Raw genomic sequence first — 17,311 nt, 5'->3', positions numbered from 1 at the left:
TTTTTTCTTTTCCTCCCCGTTGTTTGTCATAATTGCAGATCATCCCCTAATGTCTTCCAGAGTTATATATGTCTCCTTTCTAAACGTGGGGTGGGGTACGAAACTAACTGATCCAATTAATTTACTTTCATACTTTCAAGGCCCTAATAATGGAGTAAAGAATTCACTAAAAAAGATTTTCCAGTGTTAAGGCTCAAGCTCGATATCTTTACAAAGATTATGTCATAGATGGTGATACTTTGAATTGACTTTAGATGACCTGTCATTTGTTAGACATCGTATCGATATATTTCAGAATAAGTTTTTCATTTGATAATTAAGAAAAACAATATAAACGATATACATTATTTTAATATTTAATTTTTTCTTTTGTAAGTACTTTTTCTCACTTGACAGTCCGTGATCAATGCATTGGATACAATCATATTTTGTTTATGTGTTAACTTTCTTCTTGTCCTTTAACATTGTTTGACCCAAAAACGTAAATCTTGATTTATATAATTAATTTTAATTAAATAATGGTTAATCTTAGTTGAGAATAATTTCCTCAAATCTTGATATTAAAGAGATAGTTGATAAGTATTTATGAAGGCTATAATAATTCATTGCAATAGATGCCTTATAACTAACAATATGTAAGATATTCAATAAATGTTAATCTGATGACAATCACGTAATTAGGAGTAATAATCTAAGCAACAAAAGGTAGAACAAAGGAAAGTTTATGTCAATCTGGTGGCAATCACTTAAATAAGAGGAATAATCTAAGCAACAAAAGGTGGAACAAAGGAACCTTCCACCTGACAATGATTGGATGACAGATCCTCAAATAGTCGAGGATTCCTCGGATCTGGCAAGAATCCTAAGAAAAAGTAAAGTCTTGTATTGAGTGAAGAATAAATTTTTTATCAAAGTGTTGTACTTACAGGAATGAATTTCACATGTCTTTCCTCTCTTTCTTCCTTCTATTTATCTGGGACATTTTCCCGAAAAATCATAATAGTACAAATGTAGGGAATATTCACTAGAATATTTCCTTCCTGATTCCATTTTGAAAACTAGTCGTTACAGCTCTATCGTCAATGTTCGATCACGACCCTCCTCGACTCTTCGACCATGATCCTTGTTGATGACTTGATCGTGACTCTCCTCGACTTCTCGATCTTGGTACTCCTCGCTATTTTGACCACGACTTTCTTAGACTCCTCGACCTTAGCCACTATGACTTCATGACCGTTTTTATGATGATTTACGGATCCTTCTCGCATTGTTATTTTGACCTGAACATCCTAAAGGCAGATTTTGACCCATACAGTTAGTCCCTCCGCTTATTGAGACCGGCCTTGGGCGGACTTGATGAGCAGATTATATTCATTGCGGTCAAAAATAATTTGGCGAGCTGGTAAGTCGTAATGATTGAGGCGGAGTGTCCAACGTGGCCTTTTGCATGCTGCAAATTTTTGATACCATACTACCCATGATTTATGATGACATCACAATGCCTTGCGTCATTATGATGTGTGTTCCCTAGTCGTTACCCGCTTCGATTTTGGTGCCAAATAATGATGAGGCAACTTTTTGGTTCTGATTCCTGAATCCTTATAAATAAGGGTATGAGGATATGATTTCAAAGTTTACAAAATTCTGGTGTCGAAACCCTATATTCTCCTCTTCCCCCATTGTTGTGCAACTTTCTTTCTTGTTCTAGTGATCCTTGCCGTTTCTACTTCTTCTTTATTCGGCGCCTCCTTATTTTTAGTGGAAATATGTCTAACGTTCCTTCTGAATCCAATGAGGGGAGCGATGTGGTTCTTTTGTCGATGGTTTTTCCTCCTCATGCAGGAACTTCTCTACCACCGCCACCGAGGATGAAGGCTTCCCAACGGTGGAGGAGATAGTTCCTCGAAATCCCGATGTTAGGTATGACTTCTCGAAGTTGCCCGAATCCGACCCTGGAACCCTTAAATTGTTGATAAAATAGGACGTTTTGACAAAGCTCAGGGCTAAATACGGCATTGTTAACCACGTCAAGTTAATCGCCGCTAGGTGGGACGAGGTGAAGTTTTATCACCCTGGGGACTGCGCTTTCTATGACTACCCCTTGTTAACTATACTTTTCCTATGCTTCCGCTGGCGGAGGAGTTCTGTCACCACTACGGAGTTTGCCCGGCTCAGCTCGCGCCATATGTTTACAAACTCCTGAGAATGCTTACCAAGTCCGTAGAGCTTACTAGGGTCGAGCTCACGCTTCGCCATGTGGCGCACCTGTTCGCCCCCAGTTTTTACAAGGGGACGATGTTGAATCTTTGCCACCGACGAGGCAAATGTTTGGTGGTGAAGATGGACGATAAGGTTAATTGCCAGTTCTGGCTCAACTACTTCTTTGTGAAAACAGAGGATGTGGTGGTTGGTGTCGGCGTTTTTCTTGAGGCTTGGAATCATACTCGTAAGTTTGTGACTTTTTTATTTGTGACCATCTGATTTCCTACTGTGTTTGTCCGTGACTTTAACCTTTCGCTCGTTTTTGTACAACTACACCTCAACTCTTACTCTGGTCGACGATATTTCTAACTGGGAGGGGTCGACTTCTTCCTCACATCGCAGGGATACGCAAGTGGCCGGGCTTTGTCAAAATGTTTGGCCCTCATCCTCCCCCGACTAGTAAGTTATCTTTAAAGCCAGCTTTCTTGGTCAGTTTTCTCTTTGGGTTCTCTTCAGCTGACTTTCGCTCTTTTCTGCATTTTCCTTAACTTTAGCCAAGAGGTCTTCGATGAGATCGAAAGTCCCCGCCCTTGCGTTCAGAAAGAGGAAGAACGCCAAGGACTCTGATTCCGCTCCTTCTTCTACAGTGCCATCTTCGACTCCAGCCCCGGTTTCTCCTTAAGTTATTATTTTCGCTACTCGTGCCACGACTTTTTCTGTTGGTACATCTCGATCGGCTCCTCCTTCGATCTCCTCATTATACTGTCTCATAGATGAAGATGAGGAGGAATCGGCAACCGACAAAGAAGACTCGATGCCCCGCAAAATAAGGCATATGGATACTAATGAAGGGGTCGCCCGCGTCGCCGACGTGGAGGGAGGTGATTTTTCGCAGCGCGAGATGGCGACTATCATCATTGAAGACGACGGTGAAATGGCATCGGAGATTTTGCGGTTGGCGGAGGCCGACTATTGATACTCAATTTTTTCCTCATATATCTCAAATACACGTATATACCTTCAAATTAGTGCATGAGCATCACCAAGTATTTTTTTCATAATTTTTAAAGGCTTTTAATCATTTAATCCTGCATTTTATATAAATAATTATTAATTGCATCACAAATAATTTTATAATGATTCATTATTTAATTTTTCATCATTTTATATCCATATTAAGCTTTAGATATTTTTATATATACTTATTTTGCGCCCTTAGGCTAAAATTGCATATTTTTGCAATAATATCCCATATATATATATATAATTACATTATTTACACAAAAATAGCTTTTTATATTTTTATAATATTGAAGTAATTATTTTAAATCATTTTCATGCACAAGTAATTTTTATTTATTTATTAATTATTTTTATAAATTATTTATTTGTTAAATTGAGTTTAAAATATAGCCCCCTAAAACCCCCATTTCAGACCTAACCCAATTACCTACACTACCCAATTACCCCAGCCCAATACACCAGCCCACATCAAACACCCAATACCCAGACCCACACCAGTTTAAAACCTCGACCCAATTCTCTTTTTAAATCACAACCGTTGATCTCTCAAAATCGACGGCTCATATCACCTCACCCCTTTTAGTTATACCCATCCGTCCAAACCCTAATCATTTTACCCCACCCCGCCTTCTCTATACACTGCCTCTCCTTCATCTTCTTCCTCTCAAAACCCTAGCGCCGTCAGGCAAACCTCCTTGATTCTAAACCCAAAAATGGAATCAATCCATGATTCCTTACCTTATTTGGCCTCTTCTCCTTACTGGATACCCGATTTTGGTATTTCCTAATGGCTTGCCTAAAATGGAAAGCAGATCTTAAGAGATTCGAACCAAATCTGGTTCAAATCTTTGACCTCTTTCCATCCGTGTTCGTTCTCGTTTCTTTATGGTATGAATCTATGAGATTCTTCGCGATTTTCTGCTTACCCTAAAACTAGGGTTCATATCTTTCTAGATCTAATCTGGTTCTTGATTCATTAATTATTTTCCCTTAATCTTTCTGCCTATATATCTATGTGCATCTTATTATAACTCTCTTTGTTAATTTTTGACTGATTTTTACTTACCCTAAATTGGGGATTTTAGATTTTGCGAAATCAAACCAAATCTATTTGATTCTTTAATTATTGTGTTAAAATCTCTACCTATATGCATATATGCATCTCATTGCTTGTTATTACTGCCGATTTTGTATATTCTACTTAAAACTAGGGTTTGAGACTTTTACTCTTTCCTTTCTTGCATGGTACTGATATTTTCCTTATTTCGTTCAATCTACCGTGTTTCCTTTATTCCTTTACCTTATTTTGCCTTGAAACTGATTGTTAATTGATTCCATATGATATTTTCCTTATTCTAAGTGTTACTCGCCTGATTACACGCTATTATGCTCAGTTAACTTACTGAATTCTATACAATTGATTATGGGTTTAATTTCTTTCCTTATTTGTGTATGTTTGATTTCTTCCCTTATTTGTTTGCCTAATTGAATATTCTTTAAACCACCCCCCTCTCCCCCTTTGGACAAGACTCGAACTCTATAGACTCCCACGAAAATTTAAAGTTTTTGGTTCTATACTCTCTTTGTTCTCTTGCTTACTACTGGTCTTGGCCAGTTGAAAGCCAAGGCCAAACATTCTGGACTCTCAACTTCGTGGTATTATTCTGGTTTTGCTCGCTTAACTAGCAAGTGGCTATCCTTTGTCATACTATTTTTATGTGTTCCTGATATGTGTTTATAATCCAACATGTCTAAAATCCCTCTCTAAGCATGATTCTACCCGTCTACATGCTTTTCTTTTAATCTTATAGTTAACACTGTTAATTTAGATTAGATGTTTTGAACAACATGAATTCTCTTAAGAAAATATGCTCAATCTGCCTCCTATATGTTCTGATCCTATTCTGTATTTGAGCACCTTTAGGACAATGTTAGAAGGTTAAGCACTCAATCAATCTTAAACCTTTGAACTTGTAGTGTCACTAGGCTTTTTGTTTTATCATTTATATGTTTGATAATTTGCTTTCTAACATGTCTGAAATTCATGTTAGTATTCGGATTGTTTGGTTGTCCTAAATACTAGCATTGAATACCTAGCTTAACTAGATTGTTAACCAGACTTCAACTCATTTGAACTGTGTGTTTGAGCATAAACCTTGCTTGTTTTTTGGGTGCAATTCTGCCTATAAATTCCATGTCTTAAACTTTGTTTTCTTCTGAAATCAAAACTGTTTAACTCTATCTCTCTTTATATGTTGCTGCTCTTTTAAAAACTTCTACCCTTATTCCCTTAGGTTCTATCTTCAACCACCCCAGTGTGAGCACTGCTCAGGGTCTATGTGAGACTCCTGTGAACTCTGACGCACTAGGAACTGGTTCCTAATCTCTTTTAAAATATTTTTAAGTGTATGGTTCTGGTGTGAGCATTGCCATGAGTCCCTGAGGCCCTTTGGAACTTTGACACATTAGAAACCTGGTTCTACATATGTTATGGATGAGACATTCGTATTTGGCTATGTTGTACCTATGAATTGAGCCTCGAAGTTGATTGGTTTGAATGCCTGGTTCCCAGGTTTATTTGGGCCTAATGAAGGCTCCCTGTAGTGTATCTTATTACTATTATATAATTCATTCATTATATGGCATGTAATAACCTTTTAATAAACAGATTTTGGGGTATTTAGTAAAATTTGGGGGGGGATTCTTATTTCCTTTTGTTAAACTGGGTAGAAATCCTACCTATAGGGATTCATCTATGCTATTGATTCTGCTCATTTGTCAAAACTGTTAAGTTCTGCGATGTGTTTAGAAACCCTGCCTATAGGACTTTCATTGGTAATGTCAATTGTGCTTAAACTCGTATGAGTTTTATATGGTGTGTACATTAGAAATCCTGCCTATGGGATGCATCGATATGTGTTAGCAATCCTGCCTATATGACCCCAATGTTTGATTCAATTGTCTGCTGTTAATCTGTACAATTTCTGCCCTTATGCTGCTTGATAGATATTGTGCCTATAGGATTTGAATCAATTCAGTAATAGATATCATGCTTATAGGATTTAAACCAATTCTGTAATAGATATCATGCCTATAAAATTGAAATTAGTTTCAAACTTAGAGATCATTCCTATAGGATTTAAGTCGGTTCAGTAATTAGAAAGCTTGCCTATAGGATTAAAGAGAAATACAAGGCTATGAAACATGTCTATGAAGCTAAATCAGTGTGCATCTAGAAATCATGCTCATAGGGTTGAAACTATTTCAACATTAGATATCGTATCTATAGGATTTTACTAATTGGTTCTGAATACAATTGTCGCTGTCAATCACTTAGACAATATGCCTATAAGACTTAATAACAATTCTGGATTTGTAACTGCGATTTACTGCTATCCATCACTACATGAAACGCCCAGATAAAATCAGTAGGCAAAATAATAGGCCTTAACACTCTAATGAAACTGATTTTGTATAACAATGCTCGCCTATTTCTCGCATAGATATCCTGCCTATAGGATTTTAAGATCGATAAAGATTGTTAATTAATTGCGTGCATTTGCTATTTATGTGCGAAGGTTAACATGGGCCCCTATTTGCTTTGTATTTGCAAGTCCTAATATGTTTTGTTTGTCGCCTAGTCTTTTACGTTTTGAGTAACCTAGGCTTAGTCTAGAACTATCCCAAATAGAGGTCCTAATATCTCCAGGGCCATAGGTAAGGGACGGGTAGTGCACGCATAAGAATCGAACTAGAATCAATTAGAGTGCTTTAGGTAACAACTTGAAGATAGTAATCGGGTAGAAGGAGATGATAGTCTATGCCCACTGAATAATCTGAGTAACATCCCGACTCGAGGGAGTTACAAAGTATTATTTATGTTGCACGGGGTGATCCTTTAGGCTAAAAAATTTAGGACCCCCATCCCTATTAAATAATCCTCTCGCTTCTTTATTAGACTAATTCATAATTGAGTTCGGCCGGGACCCACTGTTGTGGACCTCGAGGGGTGCCTAACACCTTCCTCTCAAGGTAATTTTGAGCCCTTACCCGATCTCTGGTGATGCAAACTGGTATAACATGAGTTATCTGCTCTAGGTGCCCTAGCGCACCTTAATCCGTTAGGTGGCGACTCTAACCAATTCCTTTTTCTCTACCCTCTCAAAAAGAGTCATCAAAATGTCAAAACCTAATTTCGCGAGAAAAAGGGGGCAATAGCATGGCGACTTTGCTGGGGATATCTTTGGGCTCTTATCATTATGAACTTGATTTTCATGAATTAGTCTTTCCCGATAAGCATATTTTTGTCATTTTGCTCTTGTTTTCCTTTTATTTGCTACATGTTTTTCCCTATCTCCCCTTTATATGAACTCACATGCAATTCTTCGTTTAATTCAATTACAACGTGTGTTTCCCCTTATTTCCTAATCATGTTCTCGACTTTCAATTTTGCTATATCATGTCTCTCCCCAATCCTTACCCCCTTTATTTGCTTTATTACAATTCCTTCATTTCGCAAACTAACCTCTTCCCTGTTTTTCTTTCCTTTATGTATTTACGTTTATTTAATACTGTATTTATTTTCAAACATGTGAAAATACTTTACAATGTGTTATTTTTCACATAATGCATGCTCAATACCATATTCCACTCGTGCGTACTAATATCATAGCGGCACTTGATGAGTGTCCATGCTCTTCCTAAAATCACCATTTAAATTTGGAAAGGCTTATTTGTGGTAAAACTAGTCGATCAGTGGTACAGTCGACGGTTCTGCGCCTTTCCCTCTCAAGTTGTCCGCTTGAGGGTACAAGTCTAGACTTTTATAGGAACCTTACTCTGATAATGACTGTACATGCATCATGATCAAACCTAGCCTAGGTTAATATGTTGTCTACATAAAACCTTCTAAGAAAAACCTTGTCCAAAGTCCACCGGGATTTCTATAATCCCAACGGGCGCAACCACGATATGTGCATTATTTAGAGAGATAAATTCCAACATGCTAATCGTTAATGTATAAGTAGTCGAATCCGGAGGGGGCAAGGGTCTAACTTTGTTTATTTTGTAGAAAATGAGGCACAAAGTCCCCAGGTTCGGCATAGTCCGAAGCTGCTGGACGTGCGCGACCTGGGAAATCTGATCGATGGGGCCAAGAAGGCCAAGCCTGAACAAGGTCCCTCTGGGACCAAGTGGATTAGGATTATCTGTTTTAGAATCGTTTTGGAATTCGAATGTAATAAGTCAGATGCCATGAGTAACTCATCTATTTATCATTGTTTTTAGGTTCGTCTTATTTATTACATTAATGAAATGAGGTATTTATCAGCATTAAATTTCTCCAAATATATTTGTCGCTAGGCTTACCTCGGGCACAACGAGGTTCCCCAAATTAGGACGCAAATTTACATTCCTGCAATATGTGTTTAAATATTGCAAATACTTTTTAGAATCCTTACTGACTTGTTTACCTTTTTTGCATTTTCTTTATTTTGATTATTCCCATCCCCTAAGGTTGGTTCGTGCATACTGGCATCATCAGCATACCATACCAGATCAAGAGGTCCTCTACCTCTTCCTCCTCCGAATGATCCTAAAAGCAAAGGAAAAGCTAGAATGGATGATACAAACGATGACATGGAATGCACTGCAATAGTTGAGGAGGAGGAGAAGGAAGAATACCTCACCATTCAGACCATGGAGAAAGGAGTTGTTCTCAGGAACTGGACCACCACAACATCAAGGGCCAGACGAGTCCCAGGGTAGCATGACTACTAATGTTATTCGAAAAAACAAGTCTTTTGAGCATTTAGTTTTGAAAACACCTTTCTTCCAGTATTTTGTTTTGGAAAACATTGTTTTGAAGTCATCTAGACGATATTTTTTGAACGTTTTAGCATTTATCAAATAATTTGATGTTTTATTATTGTTATCTTTCATATTTTTTCTACAACATTACTATTTCTTACCGTGATGAACCAACGACTATGACATGTAATGAGACAACGCAACATAAGGATAGTGACTCGGAAGAAGAAGATGAGATCCTTGAGGAAGTTATCGGAGAAGTTGAGAATTTTGAGAATAAGCCTAAGTCCAACCTGGACGAAACCAAGACTATCAATTTGGGAGATTCTGAAACCATCAAAGAAACTCGCATAAGTATTCACCTGTCACCGTTAGAGAAGAAAGAATACACTCGTTTCCTGAAAGAATATGAGGATATTTTTGCAAGGTCATATGATGACATGACCGGTCTGAGCATATCCATAGTGGCTCATAAGTTGCCTACCAATCCAATGTGTCCACTGGTGAAGCAGAAACTCAGAAAGTTCAAATCAGGCACGAGCCTAAAAATCAAGAAGGAAGTCATTAAGTAGATCAAAGCTAAAGTCCTCAGGGTAGTTGAGTACCCAAGCTAGCTAGCCAACATTGTACCGATTCCAAGGAAAGATGGGAAGGTCAGGGTGTGTGTTGACAATCGGGATTTAAATAGAGCAAGTCCCAAGGACGATTTCCCACTATCGAACATACACATTCTGATTGACAATTGCGAGAAGCATGAACTCCAATCCTTTGTAGATTGCTTTGCGGGTTATTATCAGATTTGGATGGATGAAGAAGACGTAGAGAAAACAACTTTCATTACACCATGGGGAGTGTATTGCTATAAAGAACGTTGGGGCTACTACCTACATGGGAGCCATGACGACCATCTTCCATGATATGATACATAAGGAAATAGAGGTATATGTTGACGACGTCATCATCAAATCCAAGAAAGCCACAAATCACATAATAGACTTGAGGAAGTTCTTTGACTGGCTACAGAAGTACAATTTAAAACTGAACCCCGTAAAATGTGCATTCGGGGTTCCTGCCGAAAAATTATTGAGATTCATCGTCAGCCACCGAGGAATCGAGTTGGACCGCCAAAGGTTAAAGCTATCCAAGAGTTACCACCGCCGAAGAGCAAGAAGGACGTGATGAGTTTCCTGGGATGCCTCAATTACATCAGTCGCTTCATAGCACAGTCCACAGTAATATGTGAACCAATCTTTAAAATGTTGAAGAAGGATGCTGCAACCAATTGGACTGAGGATTGTCAGAAGGCTTTTAACAAAATCAAGGAATACCTATCCACACCACGAGTCCTAGTCCTGCCGGAACCAGGGAGACCTTTACTACTCTATTTGTCCATATTAGATGGGCTTTTGGTTGTGTTTTGGGACAACATGACGAGATGGGAAGAAAGGAGCAAGCCACATATCACTTGAGCAAGAAGTTCACACATTACAAAGCACGGTACTCTCTGCTAGAACGCACTTGTTGTGCTTTGACATGGACAACTCAGAAATTGAGGCATTACTTATGTGCCTATACCACATACCTCATATCAAGGATGGATCCTCTAAAGTACATCTTTCAGAAGCCTATGCCTACCGGGAAGCTGGATAAGTGGCAAATATTGTTAAGTGAGTTCGATATCAGCTATGTAACTCAGAAGGCAGTCAAAGGACAAGCGTTGGTAGATCATCTTGCCGAAAATCTTATTGGAAGAGAATACGAACCACTCAAAATGTATTTTCCTGACGAAGACGTGTCATTCGTAGGAGAGGACATTGCTGAAGCCTACGACGGCTGGAGAATGTTTTTCGACGGAGCTGCAAACTTCAAAGGAGTGGGTATTGGAGCAGTTTTGGTGTCAAAGACATGTCAGCATTATCTGGTATCCGCAAAGCTTAGGTTTCCATGCACCAACAATATGGCATAATATGAGGCTTGCATCATGGGGCTCAACTTGGCCATCGACATGAATATACAAGAGTTGTTTGTAATTGGTGATTCAGATCTTCTGGTATATCAGGTTCAAGGAGAATGGGCTACGAAAAACACCAAGATACTACCATACATGTATCATGTGCAAGAACTGACAAAGAGGTTCATGAAGATATAATTCAAACATGTTCGAAGAATCCAAAACGAGTTCGCAGACGCACTAGCTACTTTGTCTTCCATGATACAACATCCGGATAAGAATATCATCGATCCTATTCCGGTAAAGACCCATAGTCAGCCAGCTTATTGTGCTCATGTTGAAGAAGAAACAAACGAAAATCCATGGTTCCACGACATCAAGGAATATTTAGTGAAAGGAGAATACCTAGAGCAGGCAAACCATACTCAGAAACACACATTGCGTAGGCTCTCCAATCATTTCTTCCAAAGCGGAAGAATTTTGTATAGGAGAACACCTGATCTAGGACTATTAATGTGTGTTGACGCCAAAGAAGCTTCCAAATTGCTTGAGGAAATATATGCTGGAACCTGCGACCCATATATGAATGGTTTCGTTCTAGCCAAGAAGATACTCAGGGCTAGATACTTTTGGATGACTATGGAAACAGATTGCATCCGATATGTCCAAAAATGCCACTAATGCCAGGTACATGTAGATATGATACGGGTACCACCAAACAAACTCAATGCAACAAGTGCACCTAGGACTTTTGCTACTTGGGGAATGGATGTCATTGGTCCGATCGAACCCACTATTTCAAACGGGCATAGGTTCATTTTAGTGGCCATCGATTACTTCACAAAATGGGTAGAGGCAGCATCTTACAAAGTTGTAAACAAGAAAGTTGTCACAGATTTTGTCAGGGATTGTATTATTTGTCGATTCGGGGTTCCCGAGTCCATCATCATTGATAATGCCACCAATCTCAACAGTGATATGATGAAAGCCATGTGTGAAACTTTTAAAATCAAGCACAAAAACTCCACAGCATACAAGCCTCAAATAAACGGAGTCGTGGAAGCTGCCAACTGTGAGCACGTGATTTTTGTTTCGCGCGACAATCGCTCCAAAAGAAATAAAAAAATAATAACAATTGGTCCTGCTGTACAATTTTTTTGGATTTTTACATGGCACTTTGTTAATTATTTATGATTTTTGCCCATTTTTATTTTATTAAAACAAAATACAAAAAAAATGTATGTGTCATGCATAATTTGAACCGTAATCCGGTTGTTAAATAGAAAATCATAAATAGGCATCTTTGTCCGTGATTTTTTTTTGTTTGATTTTACCTGTTTTAAAATATTTTAATATGTGTGCAAATAATTGTATTAAGTAATTTTAATTTGAATTACTTAGGTTTTGTTTTTAAAATAAAGAAGAAAATAAAATAATAATAAAAAAATCTTTTTCGGACTTGGGCCAATTTTAAACAAATTGGCCCAAACAAACTCAGCCCAAAAACCAGGCTTGCCCGGTCCGTGACCAGCCTACCCCTAGCCATCTAAACGACACCGTTTAAATCCAGTATGATCTGGACCGTTGATCTCAGATTGATCAACGGTCAAGATCTCACACCCCATAACCCACTAATGAACCCGACCCGTTCCACCCGAACCAACCTTGACCCCTACTAAGCCAAACGACACCGTTCCACTTAAGCCCTCAGATCCAGACCGTAGATCTAGATTGATCTAACGGTTGAGATCAAGCCATCCACCCCGTATATAAACCCTAACCCCTTTACCCCGCGCCCTAATCCAAACCCCCCTGCCTTAGGTCGTCTTCACCAGACCCCAGACCCTCCAAACCCTAGCCGCCCCTGCATACCTTCGCCATGAAAGCCGGCGGCATGGACGCCGGTGACCCTACCCTTAACACCATAGATGCTCCTCACCGTCCTGAACCCAAATCCACCAACCACACACCTCGAATCCCATCCCACCTTCTCGAATCTTCATTTGAAGATTCGAGTCAAAACTCGATCTACCCCGATCTGCCCTAAATTCATACCAGGCAGTCCCCGGACCCCCCTCGTGACCAAACCATGCTTGGTTTGGTCCGAATCTGACCAGGGAAGCATGAATCCCAGATCTAATCTTTGAAACCTTAGGGTTCCTTGTCACTGGTCCGTATCTCGTTTAAACCAAAAGATTAAGGTCTAATGGACCTTAATCGAAGTGTTTCTCATCTGAGAAACACTTCGATTAAAGTCCGTTCAGCCTTAAGAAAGGTCTGTCCGAATCCAAGTTAAGGCTTTTGATTTTTCGAGATTTAAGGTGAGTTTTGCTTTTCTTTTCTTATTTCTGTTAGTCCATGTTCGTTTAAAAGGTCTGTTCATGTTTTGTTTTAATCTGTGTTTTGAGTTTTATCAACTGTTCCTGTCCACTTTGCCTGAACCTCTATTGTTTGATTGAGTCATTCTTCTAATTGTTCTGATAATGTGTATGTATGTATTTGTTGTGCAATTAATTGAATTTCAAATGTGAACTGACCAACTGATTCCTCCCATGTAATTTTGCTTAGTCAGTACAATTCGAATCATGTGTTCGATACTGTTAAATGTCTGATTTTGGTTTCGATTGTATGTGTTATAACTAGTATAGTCGAGTCGGCATATGTCGTCAATTAGTTTCAGTTGTCCAAACAATAACAAATCGATTTGCTTCTGTTAAACATTGCCTGAATCAATTAAGAACTAAGTTTGTTTACTTATAGTTGTTAATTTGAATCAGAAATGTAAAAGGAATATTTGTTTAAGTTCTGAATTGGAGGGCATGTGCACTTGTGCAATGCATTTGTGCACCACAGGTGCATTTGTGCACAGCCTGTGCCCTGCATAAGGGCTTTTGAATAAAATAGTTGACAGCACATGCTGTCAGATCACATGCTGCTGCCCATACACTGCTTTAGTTTCAGAAATAATAAACCTTACTAATAAGTAAGTTTGCCAGAGAATGTGATGGGGGTTCTAATACTTAAATAGCTAAGTGGAACTGAAAAGAAGAGAGCACATGGGAGGGTGTTTGGGTGATTGATGAACAGGCTGTTAAAGGGCAGACTTTAGGCTTATAAAAGAAGAGGACTTCCATCAGTTTTAGAGGATATAGATTTGAGAGGAGAGAGCTGAAATACATACATATTAATACACACAGAACATACAGGAGACAGACAGGGAGATTTTCGATAATAACACAAGACAGAGAAGTAAAACAAGGAAGGTATAAACATTGAGGGACTGGTTCTGGATTTTAAAAACACGCAGACAGAGAGAGATAGATAGGGATAGAAAGAGAGCAAGAAATAAAAAACAGACAAGGAAATCAGAAACTTTGGTTTTGTTTGAAATTCATCTGCTGTCAATCTGTTAGGTAGTATTGTTTCTTCTAAGTTTCAGTCGAGATTACTGGTAGTGTTTGTTGCATTGGTTTATCTCGGAATTGGATTGTCTGGAGTTCTATTTCTACTACACTGTGTGCTGCCATCATTTGGCCTTTTCCCTCGTCTATAATTGCATCTTGCACTGGAATTTGTCCTGCTGCTATTTATCTGCTACTGCTGCTGCTTCGTTTGCACTGCTGCTCAACTGACTCTCCTGCTTTCTTCATTGTAAGCATCTCCCAGGTACACATTTCAAGTCCCATATTGGTGTAACCGAAACAGTTTGAAAGCATGAAATGAAAAAGGTTGAAGAAGTTCAAAGTTATTTGTTGTAATATTCATGGTATATTAATGGGCCTGTGTAGTTGTTAGTTTACAATTCAATAGTACGAAAGTGTATGTTAACTAACACTCATCTGAGCTTAGTCCTTCATGTTTTAGTTTGTAGTTGTTTGTTAATACGGGGTATGGATACTCCAAACTTATACTATGCTGCCTTGTTTTATTTTAGTCCTTTTGCTGGGTCTCGTTAGGTAGTACATAAGATCACATTCAAATCCCATTAGTAACAACGCCTAGTAGTTAATTCCTTTAATCTTGCCTAAATAAGTCTAGCTAAATTCAACTCAAGAAATGTTTGGAGTATGTAGCGTTTCACCAACTTGTATGTCATTTTCATTAAAATTGAAGGCAGGTTCCACGAGATACTGCATTCTTCATCTTGCAAACAATTCACCAAATGAATCAAATGATTGACAGGAAATCCGGATTTGGTTAAGTAATTTAGCACGTACCTTTTCCCTTTTTATTTTAGAGACAAACATAATAGAAAATGTAGCCACTTTAGGATATCTCTTTTAAATAATGAGATGAGCCCCGTTAGAAGAAAGATACACATTGCGTGGCCCTCAATAACTAACCATAATAATATTTAGAATTCAGGCTAGGCCGTTTAGTGAATCTCATGGCCTTCTCCAAAAATAATAACGCGTTAGACTCTTTAGGCGCGGCTTAATTAAATCATATTCTTAAATTCGGGTGCACATTGATGTGACCCAAATCCAAATCTCAACGAAGTCAAAATGTGTTGACGATCACGGGCGCATTGATTGTGACATGGTTCGAGAGGCATTTTCACGACGTTGCAATTCTATAAAAATAAATGATAATTATAAAAGCGGTTTAAACTTAATAAAAGCACATAAGTCACAACATGTATTTAAATCAGATATTTAGCCATTATAATAATTTAAGCGACCGTGCTAGAACCACGGGATTCGAGGGTGCCTAACACCTTCCCTCGGGTCAACAGAATTCCTTACGTAGAATTTCTGGTTCGCAGACTTCATTTAGAAAAGTCTAAAATTTCCTCGATTTGGGATTCAAGATAAACCGGTGACTTGGGACACCAAAAGCCAAACCTTTCCCAAGTGGCGACTCTGAATTTAAATAAATAATCCCATTTCGAATATTGTCACTTAAATTGGAAAAACTCCCTCGCGCATTTAACCCTTCGGGGCGAGCGCGTAAAAAGGAGGTGTGACAGCTCTGGTGACTCTGCTGGGGAAATAACCCAGAACCACTGGTTCAGGGTTCAAGAATTCGAGCTTAGAATAATTGTTATATTTGGCTTTATTATCTGATCTTTATTACATGTTTTTGCATAAACGTGCTAAATGTTGTCTTTTACCGCTTTGATATTATCTGAACTGTATATAAACTGTGCCGAAACCCTTCTCTTCTTACCTCCGGGGAGAAGCTCGCTGGTCGAGACTCCCTATTCTGTTAGTGTCAATACCCGAAATAAGAAAGAGGTCGGACAAGTTACAAAGCCGGACGATCTCGCGGGTCCCCGGTACGTAGCCCCCTCCTCGACTCGAGTTGTCCGCTCGGGTACACAGTCTAAAACAAATACCCAGGTTACGAACCTAGAATAACTTGACTTCATGCCGGATCCCTAGTAGGAACGCTTATTTGCATCATGTTGCATTTGACTTAGGGGACTCAACACAGGGGTTGGGTCCGTCTAGGACTAGCAACCTGAAATGAAAAGACCATCATGCTGCATTCCTATCTGTGTTGTGCATTTATTTGCTTCGGTTCCGCATGCCGACCGGTTTCTAAAAAAAAGAAAAATAGCAGCGTAGGGAGATAATTACTTATTTTGGAAAAATAAAACCAATGTCCAAGTAGTGTCAAAACCTCGCCGGAATTTTTCTAAAAAAAAAGAGAATAAAAACAAAATTTGTCTTCTTAGTTTGAGTTATAAAAAAAAATAATATAAAAATTTTTTCTTTTTTTTATCACTTCCCAAAATAAAAAAAAAGAAGGTATTTATTTAAAAGTAAAAAAAAACGGAAATTCATAATCAAAAAAAAATGTTGTCTCTTTCGTAGTACCCCTTTTATAAATTCAGACTAATAGTCCAAATATTTCCTAAAAAAAAAATATTTTCTTTAGTTTTTATCTCTTTGCAAAAGAAAAAATATAATAAAAATACGTATTCTTGATTTCTAGGTTTATTTGATTTTTTTCTATTTACGATATTCCCGAACTACGCCAGTTTGATTCTCACCGGATGTGAGATACGTAGGCAACCCTCGTCGGGTTCAACCCCCGTTTTTGCTAAAATAGCCAAAATCAATGAATAAAAAAAAATGTGTTTCAAACTTTAAAAAAGAGTCGTAAATAAATCAGGTGATGTTGTTTTGTCATAAATAGCCGAATGTTCCCGAAAGGGACGCCGGAAGGTTGACTTTGCATAAACAGCCACCTTTGAGTCATTTTTTTAAAGGTTTGGCCCAATTGACCCACACAGCCTTAAAATCCTTGTCACCGAGGCGTTGAAAGGCCGTGTTGGCAACATTGAGTTTTCTAATTCGAAAAACGATAAAAAGAGTCATA

At 38.4% G+C, this 17,311-nt stretch overlaps 1 long non-coding RNA gene across 1 annotated transcript; it reads left to right on the top strand.

Moving 5' to 3' along the window:
* Positions 1 to 3,853: 3,853 nt before the first annotated feature.
* LOC142175105 (uncharacterized) lies at positions 3,854 to 5,932 on the top strand. The gene is made up of 2 exons (XR_012704310.1): positions 3,854 to 4,113; positions 5,520 to 5,932. It is a non-coding gene; the product is annotated as an uncharacterized LOC142175105 (long non-coding RNA).
* Positions 5,933 to 17,311: the final 11,379 nt, after the last annotated feature.

The sequence above is a fragment of the Nicotiana tabacum genome, chromosome 3, assembly GCF_000715075.1.
Source record: "Nicotiana tabacum cultivar K326 chromosome 3, ASM71507v2, whole genome shotgun sequence".
Taxonomy (NCBI): domain Eukaryota; kingdom Viridiplantae; phylum Streptophyta; class Magnoliopsida; order Solanales; family Solanaceae; genus Nicotiana; species Nicotiana tabacum.
The sequence above is the reverse complement of the archived record's forward strand: the minus strand, read 5'-3'. Positions and strand labels throughout refer to the sequence as shown.